The sequence below is a fragment of the Callorhinchus milii genome, unplaced genomic scaffold (genome assembly GCF_018977255.1).
Source record: "Callorhinchus milii isolate IMCB2004 unplaced genomic scaffold, IMCB_Cmil_1.0 Scaffold1, whole genome shotgun sequence".
Taxonomy (NCBI): Eukaryota; Metazoa; Chordata; class Chondrichthyes; order Chimaeriformes; family Callorhinchidae; genus Callorhinchus; species Callorhinchus milii.
The window spans coordinates 54403074-54418459 of NW_024704742.1; positions in this window are offsets into that span (position 1 = coordinate 54403074).

A 15386-nucleotide genomic window follows, 5' to 3' on the forward strand; every position below is an offset into this window, starting at 1 on the left:
GAGATTATTATTAGGCGTGTGGAGTAAGGAAACTTGTCCCAAGGTTCCGCCCTGCCTATCTAAGATTCTTACAAGGTATTAAGTCATGGTTGCTGCTCTCTTCCTAAAACATACAAACTAGCCATTTGCCATACAGTCTCATCTCAGAATTCCAGTCTAACGTGGATATCACTTCACAAAGATCATAAGAGATATTCAGATGTATCTGTCTCTTTGGTACATTTGATCTTGTCCTTCAAGAACACCAGCCTTACTTTGTTCCCATCATAGCATCAAGCTGATACTTAAACGAGTCATTTCCTGACATGAACCATCCTCAGTGACAACTTATTCTAGTTGTTGACTATCTGCTGTGTAAAGAATTACTTTCTATTATCCTAGAATTGCCATTCACAACTTTGAAACACTTGACCTTTAAGTTCAAAGCGCACCTCACGGGATTTGTATTGAAAAGTGTAGTGACTGTGTATTAACAACAAACAACAGCAAATTACATTTATATTAAGGCAATATTCTGTGCGTTAACACTGAAATGTTATAATCCAAACGGCAGCAGACTCAATAGCTGCACAAGCAGTTTTTGGTCAAACCATTTCATGCAGTTGCTGGGGAAAATGTTCACCTGAGGCTAGTCATCATCTGGAACATCATCAGGAGTGGAAATTTTAATGTGATTATTATCAGATTGAATGTTGTATCTTTAATAATAATCTTTGCATTTGATAGACTGCCTTATCCAAGACCTGGAACAAGTCCCAGCTTTGTTCTTTCCTCTCCTGCCATTCCCTCTTTGAACCCCTTCAACCGGGTGCCCATAGCATGGAAACAGCCCTGGTCAAAGTAATTTACAACATTCTGAACATATGTGATCAGGGCTTCCTCTGCCTACTTGACCTCCTTGACCTCTCTGCTGTCTTTGACACTGTCAACCATTCTATCCTCCTACACCACCTCTCTTCTCAGCTCAATCTTTGTGGACCTACCCTTGTCTGGTTTGAATCCTACCTCTCCCCCCATCTCCACATTGTCACCACTAACAACTTCTTCTCCAGCCCCCACACCGTCACATGTGGCATCCCTTAGGGCTCTGTCCTTGACCCTCTTCTTTTCAATGTCTATATACTCCCCCTTCATGATATCATCTGCAGATATGGGGTCAACTTCCACATGTATGCGGATGACACCCACTCTAACTCTCTGCCTCCACCCTCGATTCCAGGACCACAGAGACTGCTTGTTGGACATCAAGTCCTGGATGAGAGCTAGCTTCCTGCAGTTAAATGTCAACAAGACCAAGGCCCTCCTGCTTGGCTCCCGTCAGTGCCATCCACCTGGACAGCTATTATGTCTCGTCCGAAAGTTGGAACCTCCAACAATGCAGCATATCCCAGCATTACAATGGAGTGTCAGCCTAGACTATGTGTTCCAAGTCCCAAAATAGGACTTGAACCCACAACTTTTTGACTCCGAGGGGAAAATGCAATGACTGAGCCAGGCTGATAATCCTAAAAGCTATTCAGATGAAGACGTTCCTTCAGCTCACTTGATCTCAGGCTTGTAGGATACGCAACCTTTCTGTTTCCCAACAGAGTATCAAGCTGTTTCTTGAATGATTTAATTTATCTGACCTCTAACACCATTCCTGGTAAAGTATTACAGCTGTAAATACTCTCAGTATAAAGTAATACCAAATGGTGGTTGTCTTGAAATTGTCTTTCATAACCCCACATCTTGTCCTAGAGCAAAAGTGTATCTGAAAGCAATGTTCTGGGTTTACTTATTAATTCTTTTTAGCAATGGATATCTCTATAAGGTCACCTCTGACACATATCTTTTCCAGGTTGACAAGCCGTATTTTGCCTAACTATTTCTCATCCCTCAAATGTTGGGGATTAGCCTTGTTATCACATTGAACAGCAAAATGAGAAACTGAACTGTTTGTTACATCAACTATATATAACTAAAGGAATTTTTATCAGGTTTGAGATTATAAATATAGTCTAAGTTTTGCTGCATACAAACCAAGCAGATAGATTCCCTCCTCTTCCAGATCAAGCAAACGTTTTATGAGCAGAATGAAAGCTGGTAAATCACTTTCCTTCTAAGTAAGAAAAATCTAATCTTTCTGCAATGGCTGCCACTACTGACAGTGACAGCCTCAAAGTCTAGAGCAACCGCAAGATTTCCACTTAATTTCACTTGTATTTAAAAGACAATCCCAAGCATTTTGAGAGAAATTTACATATTCCCAAATTGAAAGATTATCTTTATGGAAATGGCATGAGTTAAAGCTAAAGGAGGTGCCAGATTTTCAAGTCTTCAATAATGATTCTCCAAACAGTTTCTTTGATATCAAAGTGAGTAAATTCAATACAATTTTTAAAAATCAAGCAGCCTTTTTTGATTGCTCAATTTTCTTTAATCTAAATAAATTTGAATTTGGTTAGCAAAAGAATGATAAGTAATATCTGCATTTGATCTGACTCTTTGCCACAACAACAATTTGCACTTATATAAAGTCACGTAGGAGGACATGTCACCACACTTTACAACAACAACAACAACAACAAGATTCCATTTATAAAGCGCCTTTCACGTCAGGAGGACGTCCCAAGACGCTGCACAGTTGGGTCATGACCCGAGCAGGGGGGAAATGGTCAGGGTGAGGGGAGGGAAGGGAGGGAGCGAGGAGGGGGGAAATGGTCAGGGTGAGGGGAGGGAAGGGAGGGAGCGAGGAGGGGGGAAATGGTCAGGGTGAGGGGAGGGAAGGGAGGGAGCGAGGAGGGGGGAAATGGTCAGGGTAAGGGGAGGGAAGGGAGGGAGCGAGGAGGGGGGAAATGGTCAGGGTAAAGGGAGGGAAGGGAGGGAGCGAGGAGGGGGAAGAGAGTCGAGAGGGGAGCTGAAGGCTCGGTCAAAGAGAAGAGTTTGAGTGAGGGAGGGAGGTAGGGGGAAGACGATCAAAGACACGGTCAAGGAGATATATTTTTAGTTTGGTTTGAAAACACAGAGAAGAGCTGGGGCTGAGGGATTTGAGAAAGAGTTGGGGCAAAGTGGCTAAAAGTGGGATGATTGGGTGAGTATAAATGTGAGGGATTGCAGAGATGGGCAAGATTGTGAGGGAATTTGAGGGTGAGGCTGAGCATCTTAAAGTTGATCTACAGTGGGATAAAGAATCAGTGAAGCAAGGGTGAGGATGGGGAATGATGGTTTCACAGTGCTCGGTGAGGAAGAGTATGTGGTCTGTGGAGTTCAGGATGATCTGGAGCTTGTGGAGAGTAGTGAAAGAGAGACCAGAAAGCAAAACATTGGACAAATTGTGTTTGTAGGTAATAAACGCATGGATCTGGACAGAAACTGGAGGAACTAGGACTTTTCAATGCAACAAAGAAGATTGAGGGATGACCTGATAGAGGTCTTTAAAATCACGAGGGCTTTTGATAGAGTCAATAGGGAGAAATTATTTCCACTGGCCAGTGAATCAGTAACTAGAGGGCATCAATTTAAGAGAATTAATAAATGAGCAAATGGAGATGTTAGGAGAATTTTTTGTGTATTAGTTAGTGTATGGAATGTTCTGCTGGAAGCGGTAGTTGAGCCAAAATCCAAATTGGACTTCAAGAGGGAACTAGACAGATATCTTAAAAAGAGTCAGTATGGTGAAAGGGTAAGTGGGACTGAGAGAATTGCCCTGGGGGGAGTCAACACAGCCACAATGGGCCAAATGGCCTTCTTTGGTGCCATAAATGTCTTTGATCCTATGGTTCTATGGATTAAGATTTTGGCTATGTTGGGTTGAGATTTTGTCACATATGAGTCACTTTAAAGTGTAGTGAAGCTTTGATTTGTAGATTCATGGAGTAAAAGTAAATTCTCTTCCAATTAATTCACTGTATACCTTCCAGCAACAAAAAGTATTTTTTTCTCAATCTATAATAATGATATAACAAGGGCAATATGTTGGTCAAGTTTCCTTACATGCATCTGTTTACCTAGCCATAAGTAGGAACCTGGCTGTTAGTTGATTGGTGGATCGCTTTTCCGGGGCTAATAATTACATCAATTTTTTAATTTTTTTATAATAATAATCAATTGGTCACTCAATCGATGACTGTTGGACAATAGGCTGCTGCATTTTGCCCACAAAATATACAGTTAATTCACTTTGCAGTATATTCAGTAAAGCATTTTGAGACCTCTCGAAGACATGATAAAGTGTTATATCAAATGCAAGGATGATTATTATTATATTTGGATTCAGTTTTGAGCACTCTAGTAGAAAAAGATTATTAAGGTGATCCTCTGTTAGTTTGGAATGGTATTTATTTTTTATAAAGTTTATGGTGGCGAAGGGCTGCTCACAGGTGTAGGTTGATCCAAATCTGGACACATATCGAAGAGCATGATCCTGCAATTTAGGAAAATAATTCTTAGGTTTGAATTTCCAAAACGACTTCAAGTCCTGGCTTAATGGAGAAGCACACAGTTCTTTGAATTTGCTATGTAAGCCTGAATGAGTTTTAATTTCCAAACTTTCCAACTGCATTTCTGGTGGATAATGTACAACTTTGGTGTCCAAAAGAGAGAAAGGGTTGGTGAAAAGTGCTCTATTGTCTTTGTCTTCTTTAAAATCTTGAAAACAGGCATCAAAGGAATTATTTAGTGAAGAAATTGCATTCTGATATGTTTCAAAACTGATGATGACATTACTGTCACTTTTTAATTGTCGCCAGTGAACAGAGTGATCCCGTTTTTTGCGAGACAAAACATTCAAAAGAAAGGTTAAGTTTAGCCTTAAAGCTGAAATTAAATTAAACAGAGATGGAAAAATGCATTCCTTTTGTTGCAAGCGTGCATTGAGATTGTTAAGATGACCGGTAATGTCCATAATGAAAGCAAGGTTTCAGAGTTGTAGTCTTCAAGAAGTTCTCCCTTCTCCTCCAAAAATGTGAGTATTTTTTCTTTTAAATTCCAAAATCTTTCAAGAGCCTTCCCTTTTAATATCCAACGGACATTGCAATGAAGGAGTAATGCCATTTCCTCATTTACCTCTTCATCTAACACGTACCAAAATTCCCGGGGATTTAATGCGTGAGCACAAATGTTGTTTATGCAATGCATCGCAGGATCAAGTGCACAAGCAAAGGCCAAGTCTTTGGCATAAAGTGCCTCCTGGTGAATAACACAATGATACTCGAATAACTTGCATTCCAAAAACATTTCCAACAAAGCAACATAACCACTTCTGTTTCCATTCGTAGCAGGTGACCTGTCTGTATAAATGCTCTCTAATTTGAACCAGTCAAGCTTATTGTCTTGAATACATTTTTTTTAGTTCTTCAAAAATATCCGCTCCATGGTTGAAATAAGCTGACATAACCCAAAAAGTTCCTCAATTATATCAAAATTTTCGTTGATACACCTAACAAATACACTGAGCTGTGCCATATCAATAGAATCACATTTCCTCCTTTTTAATAAAAAAATTTTTGCTGAGAGGCTAATTTTGGGGGGAAATAAAATCTATATGCAAAGCCGACCCAACGGAATATTTTGTGTTGAATTCAGCATGTCTTTGCTTAAAATGCCGCCTCTGAATTATTTTTTTTAGGCACAGCAACTGGAACGCCACAATCCAAGTGTACTGGTTTTGAAGCTCTCCTTGTGTAAGCAAGAACGGTCCTTCCCAAGCTGGATTAAACTCTGTCAACGCGATATCCTCTTCATATTTTCTTTTTGACGTATGGAGCTCACTGAGCGACATGTTTGGGGGTAAAAATCAAAACACTTGCAAGAACAAACAATTAAGCTTCAACACACAGACTGGCGTTGACCTTGTCGGTGTTTGGGGAGAGGGGGACAGCAATGACGTCACTTCAATGTGGGATCCAGTGATTGTTATTGAAATTATTTTTAATATTAAATGCGAGGATAATTATCTAAGAATGCCACAGGGAGACTAACTGGCATGTGCTGCCCAGGGCTGTTAGCTGCTGCTTTTGTGCATTCGCCTCACACTGCCATCTTCCAGGGCCAGGACGATGAGAATCCGCCTCCAATACCTTATACTGAACAGAACATTAATAGCAGGATGGGCTCTGTGGTGTTGTTTTTGCTGTGCGGGGAATGAGGGCTCTGGTAATGTACATCTATTGTGAAGTGCCTGACCAAGAAGTCCTTGACCCAATCAAGCCTTTGTCACACCCGCTTAGATATCCCAGCGCTCTCCCTTCCTGCTCTCCCTCGCCGCTCTTCCTCCCCGCTCTCCCTCCCTCGCCGCTCTCCCTCCCTCACCTCTCTCCCTCCACGCTCTCCCTCCCTCCCCGCTCTCCCTCCCTCCCCGCTCTGCCTCCCTCCCCGCTCTCCCTCCCGGCTCTCTCTCCCTCCCCGATCTCTCTCCCCCGCCGCTCTCTCTCCCCCGCCGCTCTCCCTCCCCGCACTCTCTCTCTCCCTCCCCGCTCTCCCTCGCCGCTCTCCCTCCCGCTCTCCCTCCCCGCTCTCCCTCGCCGCTCTCCCTCCCTGTTCCTCTCCCTCCCCGCTCTCCCTTGCCACTCTCCCTCCCTGATGCCCCTCCCTGCTGCCCCTCGCTGCTGCCCCTCATGTGCCACTACCTAGAGCGTGTCATGTCTCTTTGTGGCACTCATGTCACTGATTGGCCACCACTGATCTATACAAACAAACCAACCTGATACACACAATGTCATACAGAGTGCATTTTATCTATTATTTCCTTGACTATTGACATTCTTAGAATCACCATTTCTTCTGATCTCAAATCAAACTCTCACATCTCCTGCAGTGCAGCAAGAAACTCTTTCCACTTCCTCTAAATAAATAGATAATTATTTGGGGAGGACAAGTTTGCAGGGCTATGCAGAGAGAGTGGGGGAATGGGATTGATTTGGATAGCTCTTTTCAAAGTGCCGACACAGACATGATGGGCCGAATGGCCTCCTTCTGTGCTGTATAATCTATGATTCTTTAATGCCAGGAATCTCTTTTCCTCATAACACTTTAACTACCACGCAAGATGTCTCTACTCCCATATCTGAGCCAGCACCTATTATGCATTCCTGGATTGAATGCATTGCCTAATGCTTGTTGTCTTATACTGATGCTTCCCACATCTCATATAAAGTTAAATTAAAATAATGACAATCATCTTTATATTTGGTACAGCACGTTTTGTGTTGGGAGGATGTATCAAAGCACTTCACCTTTCCTCTTTCATGCCAGACACTTATTTTCCCTTCAATTCCTTAACCCTCTTCATATCTGGGGATAGTAGCAATCTTTACTAGTCCCATATCAGAGTTAAGATGCAACATGTGAACAGCAGGGCCTCACCACAATCAGGGTCATGTTTACCCTTGGTGAGACAGCTACAGGGGCAACAATATTCTAATTCCAATGGTGTCATTATCATATTATGTGCTGTATTTTTCACCCCTAACTGTGTGGTTGCGTGGAAGAGCATTCTTGCTTTTCTTTAATATTCTTTTTTCTCCCAATTTTCTTAGTTAAATTCAGTAAATTCCTCCTGAAACCTCCATCAGTGACATAAATTTAGCACTGTAACATGTCGATGTTTCTTGGAGGGTGAGAGCTTTCGAATAAAGGCTTTATTTACCTCAGCTACTAATCATTTCAGAGACATCAACAACTCTGCTACCTCTACTGCCTTCTTTTCCATTCTAACAATTGCTTGTACTGCAGAATATGTCAACGGCCTGATGTTTTCCTCTGGTGAATGAGAGCATTGTGGTTCATATTAAAATCAATTGAATAAGTGAAGTCAAGAACCTTTTACGAGGAAGATTGACAGATAACAGCCCAGAGCACAGAATAGAATTTTGAATCATACATGCAAGACTGCTGAGCCACAGCAGTACTAATTGTTTGAGGCAGGATAGCAAAAGTGAAAACTTGCTCCTGCCAAAGATGTACCTGACTTGAATATGTAGTTTCGTACTTTACTTATTGAAGATTACTTTGAGGAAAAATTAATACCAAGAACTTATGTCCACAAAGCAATTTTTAAAAAATATAATTCTTGCACACAGTAAAATCCCATAAACAGCAATGAAGTGAGTTACCAATTTTATCTTTGGGATGTTAGGCCATGTCTTGTCACTTTTTCTACTCCAATGTGAATAAACGTTGTTCCTCTTCCTTGTCATCTTACACTTTCAACAACAACAAAATTACAATTATGGAGTGCCTTTCACATCGGGAGGACCTCGCAAAGTACTGAATAGTTAGGTGTTGGGGTCTGAGCATGGAGAAAGGGTGGTGTAGGGGTGAGGGAAGGCAGAGAGGTGGGAGAGAGACCAAAGGCATGGTCGAAGATAAGGGTCTTGAGACCGGCCTTAAAGGAGGCAAGGGAGGAAGCGAGGTGAAGGGACTGTGGGATGGAGTTCCTGAGTGTGGGGGCAGAGAGGCTGAAAGCCCAGCAACCGATGATAGGGCGTGTCGGGTGGAAGACATAGAGCAGGCCGGAGTTACCACTTAATAATAATCGTGATGAACAGAGAGAGTGGGCAGGTTGGTAGGGAGTCAGCAGGTCAGAGATGTAGGAGGGGGGCAAGGCCATGGATAGCCTTAAAGGTGAGGACGAGGATCCTGAACTCGATTCTCTGGGGGATGGGGAGCCAGTGGAGTCGGGCAAGGGTGGGAGTGATGGGTTACGGAGCCTGGTGCATGAGAGTATAGGAGCTTCAGAGTTTTGGATGATTTGACATTCGTGACATTCATCCCTTGTGCTCACTCAGGATTCTCTGTATTTGTGTCTGCGTGTCCATGGGAACCATTTTTCGCTCAAAGTAGACTTTATACATGTGCAAAAAAAGAATTGGAGTGGCTAGAAGTTGAGGTGTAAAGTAGCAGCATAGTAAAGATTGTTGTTCTTAACTTCATTTCCTGGGCAGGAAGTAATGTCAAACCAGGCATCTTGACCATGTGCCTCCTTACAACATGGTCCCTTCATGTCTCTTTATATCTGTGGATGTGCACCACACAAGGCAGGGTGAAACCTTGGGCAAGTTTACGTACTCCACACGCCTAATAATAATCCCTCCAAAACAATAATAAATTGGTCATTTTCAATCCACGACTGTTTGTGGGAAACTGCTGTGCGCAATTGGCTGCCGCATTTTGCCCATAAATATATGGTCAATTCACTTTACAGCATATTCTGTGAAGTGCTTTGAGACATCTAGAATACGTGAAAAGTGCTATATCAAATGCAAGAATTATTATTATTATTATTATCTGCAGCTTGTGAATGGGTAGGCTGATGATGAGGGAGTTCCCGTAATTGAAGTGGAGGCGGTGTAAAAGGTAGGAACTGAACCAGTCAAGGATAGAACCTTGAAGGTTGAGGTGGGAGGAGAGGCGGTGGAGGAGGATTGAGTGGTCCACGATGTCAAAGGCGGCGGAGAGGTCAAGAAGGACGAGGAGGCAGAGGGAGCCCTGATCACCCGTGGTCAAGATATCATTTGTGACCTTAACCAGAGCAGTTTCCAGGCTGTGGGCAGTATGGAAACCTGATTGGAGGGGTTCATGGAGGGAGTGGGAGGAGAGGAAAGAGCAAAGCTGGGAGGCACTGGCTCTCTCAAGGACCTTGAATAGGAAGGGGAGGTTTGAGATGGGCCGATAGCTAGATAGCTGTGATGGGTCAACGGAAAGTTTCTTCAGGGTGGGGGTGATAATGGCTGTTTTGAGGGGGGAAGGAATAGTGTCAGATGACAGGGAGAGGTTAATAATGTCATCGAGTAGTGGGGCAAGGAGGTGGAGCTGGGATTTAAGGAGAGGGATGGGGATGGGGTCCAGGGAGCAGGTGGTGAGCTTCATGGAAGTTATGGTGGTGAAGACAGAGGAGGGGGTGACAGGTTCAAAGGTATGGAAGGAGGGATGGGTAATTGTCAGATGAGTAATTGTAAGGGGTGGGTGTAGGGAGGGGGTGGAAGTTGGGAGGGCAGTGGCAGCTGAGCAGATTCCCTCAATTTTGGACTCGAGGAAGTCCAGCATTTTCTCACAGTGAGAGGCAGAGGAAAGAATCTGTGAAGCGTGGCGGGGAGGGTGGAGGAGCCGGTCAGTGGTGGAGAACAGGAGCCTGGGGTTGCCCTTCACATCCAGGATTAACCTGGAATAGCAGGATGATTTGGCTGAGGCGAGAGCGGAGCGGTAGTTCTTGATGAGGTCCAGCCACATTTGGCGGTGGAACGTTCAGCTGGATTTGAGCCTTAAGCAAGTGGAGGTGGCTGGTGAACCAGGGTAAGGATTGGTAATAGGAGGCAGTTCGGGAGGTGAGGGGGCAAGGACGTCAAGTGTGGTGGAGAGGATGCTGTGGAGAAGAATAAGTGCGGCGAGTGGGTTGGTGCAAGAGGTGGGCCAGACGGGGAGGAGTTCAGAGCACTCAGGGCAGCAGAGAGGGATTGCGGGGAGATCTTCTTCCACGGGCGGTAGAAGATGGTGGTAAGTTTGGAGGCAGTGGGGAGAGGGATATGGGAGTTGAGCGAGATTAAATGGTGGTCAGAGATGGCCTTGTCAGTGATGGTGACATCCGAGACGTTGAGGCCCCGGGTGATCACCAGGTCGAGCGGGTGACCGTGAATGTGGGTAGCAGAGTGGATGTGGAAGGAGAGGTTGAGAGAGGAGAGGAGAGAGGAGATGTCTGAGGAGGTGGAGCAGGAGGGGGTGAAGTGGAGGTTGAAGTCGCCTAGGATAATGAGGCAGTCGAAGCAGAGACAGAGGGAAGCAAGGAAGGTGGGGATGTCAGAGATGAAGGTGGGGGAGAATTTTGGGGGGCAGTAAAGTAAGAGAATTTTTAGAGAGAGATGGGAGGGATGGCAGAGGGTCCCCTCCTCTTCACCCTCTATATGCTCCCCCTTGGTGACATCATCCGCAGACATGGAGTTAACTTCCACATGTATGCGGATGACACCCAACTCTACCTTTCCTCCTCTACTCTCAACTCCACGACCACCGATGTCCTGACAGCTGCCTGTCCGACATCGAGTCCTGGACGAGAGACAACTTTCTTCAGCTCAACGTGCGAAAAACCGAGGCCCTCCTGATTGGCTCACGTCAGCGCCTCCGAACCTCAGGCGCTGACACCATCAGCATCCAAGGCTGCACTCTCCACCTCTCAAAGCCAGTCAGGAACCTCGGCGTTTTGTTCGACCCTGAGTTGTCCTTTCTCCTCACATCCGCACCACAACTGGCACCGCCTTCCATCACCTCCGGAACATCGCCAGACTACGGCATTACCTCACCCCTCACGCTGCTGAAACTCTGGTCCACGCCTTTGTCACCTCAAGGCTGGACTATGGGAACTCTCTCCTCGCCGGCCTTCCCGCCACCTCCCTCCACACTGCAGGTCATTCAGAACTCTGCAGCTCGTGTACTGTCCCGCACCAGGCTTCGCGACTACATCACTCCCACCCTCGCTCGCCTCCACTGGCTCCCCATCCCCCAGAGGATTGATTTCAAGATCCTCATCCTCACCTACAAGGCCATTCACGGCCTTGCTCCCTCCTACCTCTCCAACCTACTATCCCCCTACCTACCTGCCCGTACCCTCCGTTCCTCTGGCTCCGGTCTGCTCCACGTCCCCCGCCCCAACCGCCCTACCATCGGTGGTCGGGCCTTCAGCCTCTCAGCCCCGAAGCTCTGGAACTCCATCCCCCAGTGCCTTCGCCTTGCTTCCTCCCTTTCCTCCTTCAAGGCCGGTCTCAAAACCTTTCTCTTTGACCGTGCCTTCAGCTCCCCTCTCGACTCTCTTCCCCCTCCTCGCTCCCTCCCTTCCTTCCCCTCACCCTGACCATTTCCCCCTCCTCGCTCCCTCCCTTCCCTCACCCTGACCATTTCCCCCCTGCTCGGGTCATGACCCAACTGTGCAGCGCCTTGGGACGTCCTCCTGACGTGAAAGGCGCTTTATAAATGGAATCTTGTTGTTGTTGTTGTTGTTGTAAGGTGTTCCAATGCGGAGTGGACAGTTGGCAGGGCGATATCTTGGATGGGAGGGGGTAGTGGATTGATTGACAGGGAGGGTGGGGATGCGGATGAGGGAGGAGAGGTTATCCCCCGGGGTCTGGGTCCAGGGTGGCTTGCGGTGGTGGTAGGGAATGGGGCAGTCATTGATGGACAGCCAACGTCGAGTGCTGCGATGAGCCCGGCGGAGGATTCCCAGGCTGGAGCAGAAGGAGGCGGTGGGGTGGTCAAGCAGAGATAGGAGGCGGGGAGGGCAGAGAGAGAGCAGGACAGAGTGGGAGAGTTGCAGGGAGGGGGACATTTTGAGGGAGGGCCAGCTCGGGTCAGGGGCGGCAGCCAAGATGCACAAGCTGGGACGAGAGGCGCCGAGTTTAGTAGGACACTGTCAGCCTGCAGGAGGCTGTGCGGCCTAAAGGTGGTGCAAAGGGTGGAGGGCGCTCATTATGGTTAGCAATGAGCAGCCTGCAGGGGAAGGACAGGGGAGACAGACAGAGGAAGGGTATAATCCATAATGGCTCACAATTTTAATCACTCCTGAATGCTTGTTTAATATATAATATAATTATTAATATTTGCATTTGTTATGGCTCTTTTTCACATGGAAAATCTCAGCATGGTTATTATTTGGATTGCTGTAAAAAAAAGCAAGTCCATGTCATCTGAAAACACTGGCGTTGAAAAAGCAGTCTAAATTAAGAGTCCTTGAATAACGAATATGGATTACCTGGATGTGTGGGAGATGGACACCATTATTACTGCTGACATCCTGAAGTCATTGTTGCATTCATCTTCCAACTGTTCACTGCCAGCAAGCAGTTTTACTAAAACTCAGAGTTAAAGCTCTGATTCTTCAGCCGGAAGACACATACGTTAAAGGATTTTAAAATGTGAGCAATGAGAATGCTGTTGGGAGTCTGTTTCTCACACATCTGTGTAGTTTATATTCCATGCCCCTCCAAGTACTACCGATGAGCCAAGCTGGCTGGTCACAAGCAGTGCCCTTGAATACTCCAGACCCACCTGGCTCAGGAACTAGACTACCAAGATCAGTGTAGCTCAGTGGTTAGAGCACTCGCTTTGCAAGCGAGAGACCTGAGTTCAATTCCAGGCAGGGCGAAACCCTGGGCAAGTTTTCTTACTCCACACGCCTCATAATAATCCCTCCAAAACCAAACACAATAATAAATTGGCCATTTTCAATCTACGACTGTTTGTGGGACATTGCTGTGCGCAATTGGCTGCCGCGTTCGCCCACAAATAAACAGTCAATTCACTTGACAGTGTGTTCTGTGAAGCGCTTTGGGACGTCCTCCCGACGTGAAAAGCGCTATATCAAATGCAAGGATTATTATTATTATTATCACCTCACAGGGTTGAGTGAATTCTGTCATTCCATTGCCAAAGACCTCACCTTGGAGACAGCTCACTTGCAAGGAGCTGTTTCCAAGGTGAGCTTACATACCTTCCTTCCCTTCACCCACCCCCACCCCAGGAAGATAAGATAATCATATTTCTGCTTTTCATTTAGACCACATTTTCAAAAACATTTTAAGGACACTTTTGTCAAATTTATTTTAGGACTTATTTTGGTGCATGGTGGGCAGCCACTTGATAAGGAAGGTTATCTTATTTCTTTGTCTGATAGATTCATGTTGCAAAAATGGAACATTCATTTTCCAGTTCCTTTTCCACATGGATCAGTCAGCTTTCCAGGTCAATCTTTTTTTATCGTTGTGATCTGAAATTAAACATTGTATTTCTACTTATTATTCTGTTTGCTCAAATTATCTTTGCTTGGCTTTGCCTTAGGGTTCTCTGTTGGGTTGTGGACTATAGTAGGGTGTATATTTATCTTACACATTGATGGTCCTGTTATAGTAATTCATGCCTATGTCGCATCCCACTTGGACTTTTCCAACCCACTCCTCCTTTGCTCCACCATTCACAAGATACAACTCACCCAAAATCCCTGTAACCTCACTTGCACTAATTTCAGCATGCCCATCACACCAGTCCTCACTAGACTCCCCAGTCTCCGAGCGAATTAATTTTAAGATGCTCACCCTCACTTAATAATCCATCCACTTCCTGGGATCTCCCTATCTCTGCAATCTTTTACCCTATTCCAGCACTTCCAGAGCCTCTGCTCAGCTAACTTAGTAATAACTTAATAATAATAAAACTTGAGCTTGCTTTTCATCTATCACTCTCTGCACACCGTTATTAACTGAGCCTTCAGTTCCTATGCCCCTAACCTCTGGAACTCCCTCCCCCTACCACTCCGTCTCACTTTATTTCTCTCCTTGACCCACCATTAATCTTCCTATCTTTATGAATGTAACTATCGCTACTTCCCCTTCCCTCTTTCACTTCCCTTTCCAACCCCAGCCTTGTAAAGTATTTTGAGTTACCTTATGTTATGATGCTATATAAATCTAATTTCTTGTTGTATGTCCCAAAGTGGTAAGATACGACCACTTTGCTTTTCACACTGTACACTTTTCTGATGGGTGAGTCTCATTAAGGCTAATTTCACAGTTCACAAACTACGTTTAAATTTGTAGTTGTTACAGCATGCTTTTAGCATAAAAAGTATTGATTTATACAGTATCTGAAATTTTCAATGTTCATTTTCACCTGAACTAGATAGATTTTATCTATACTTTAGTTACTATAGTTACATTAGTTTTGCCATTTCAGTGAAATAAAATATGCAAACAGTGACATTAAGAAAACAATCCAAGGGACCAAGAAGCGAATAGGTTTGGCACAATCCTATCGGAACTCCTACCATCAAGCTTCACCAATTTATGGACCAGTGCAGCAGAGAAGAAAATGTTCTTATCGATAAAGATCCAGAAATGTCCCAATTTCTAATTTGTAGCCAAAGTTCCACAAATAGCATTGAGGTAAATGATCAGCTGATCTGAAGGATTGTTAGGCAGAACGTTTTTCCCTTTCCATACAGCACTGAAGGCTCTTCAGCACCCACCTGAATAGGAAAACTGTGTATTTGTTGACAAATAAGGCAGCTAATTTGCACACAAGATCACAAAATTGGTTTGGTTGAAGAAGAAGGCCCATCTGATTTCGTCCATCCAGAATAACCACCTGACTATCTTATCACAGCATCAAGGTATTTTTAAATAAGACCAACAACAACAACAAGATTCCATTTATTTATTCCAGTGTCCTGGCCTCAACTATTCTTCCTTGTAACCTGTTCCATTCATTAATTTGGTGTGAAAATATTTGGTGTGTCTGTTCTGAAATTGCCCTTTGCAACTCCTAACTTATGTTTCTTGTTCTACTGTCTTGGTGTATCCTAAAGTGTTGTTCTAAAACAACAATGTTCCACAAACAGCCATAAAGTGAATGACACATTTTATCAGAAG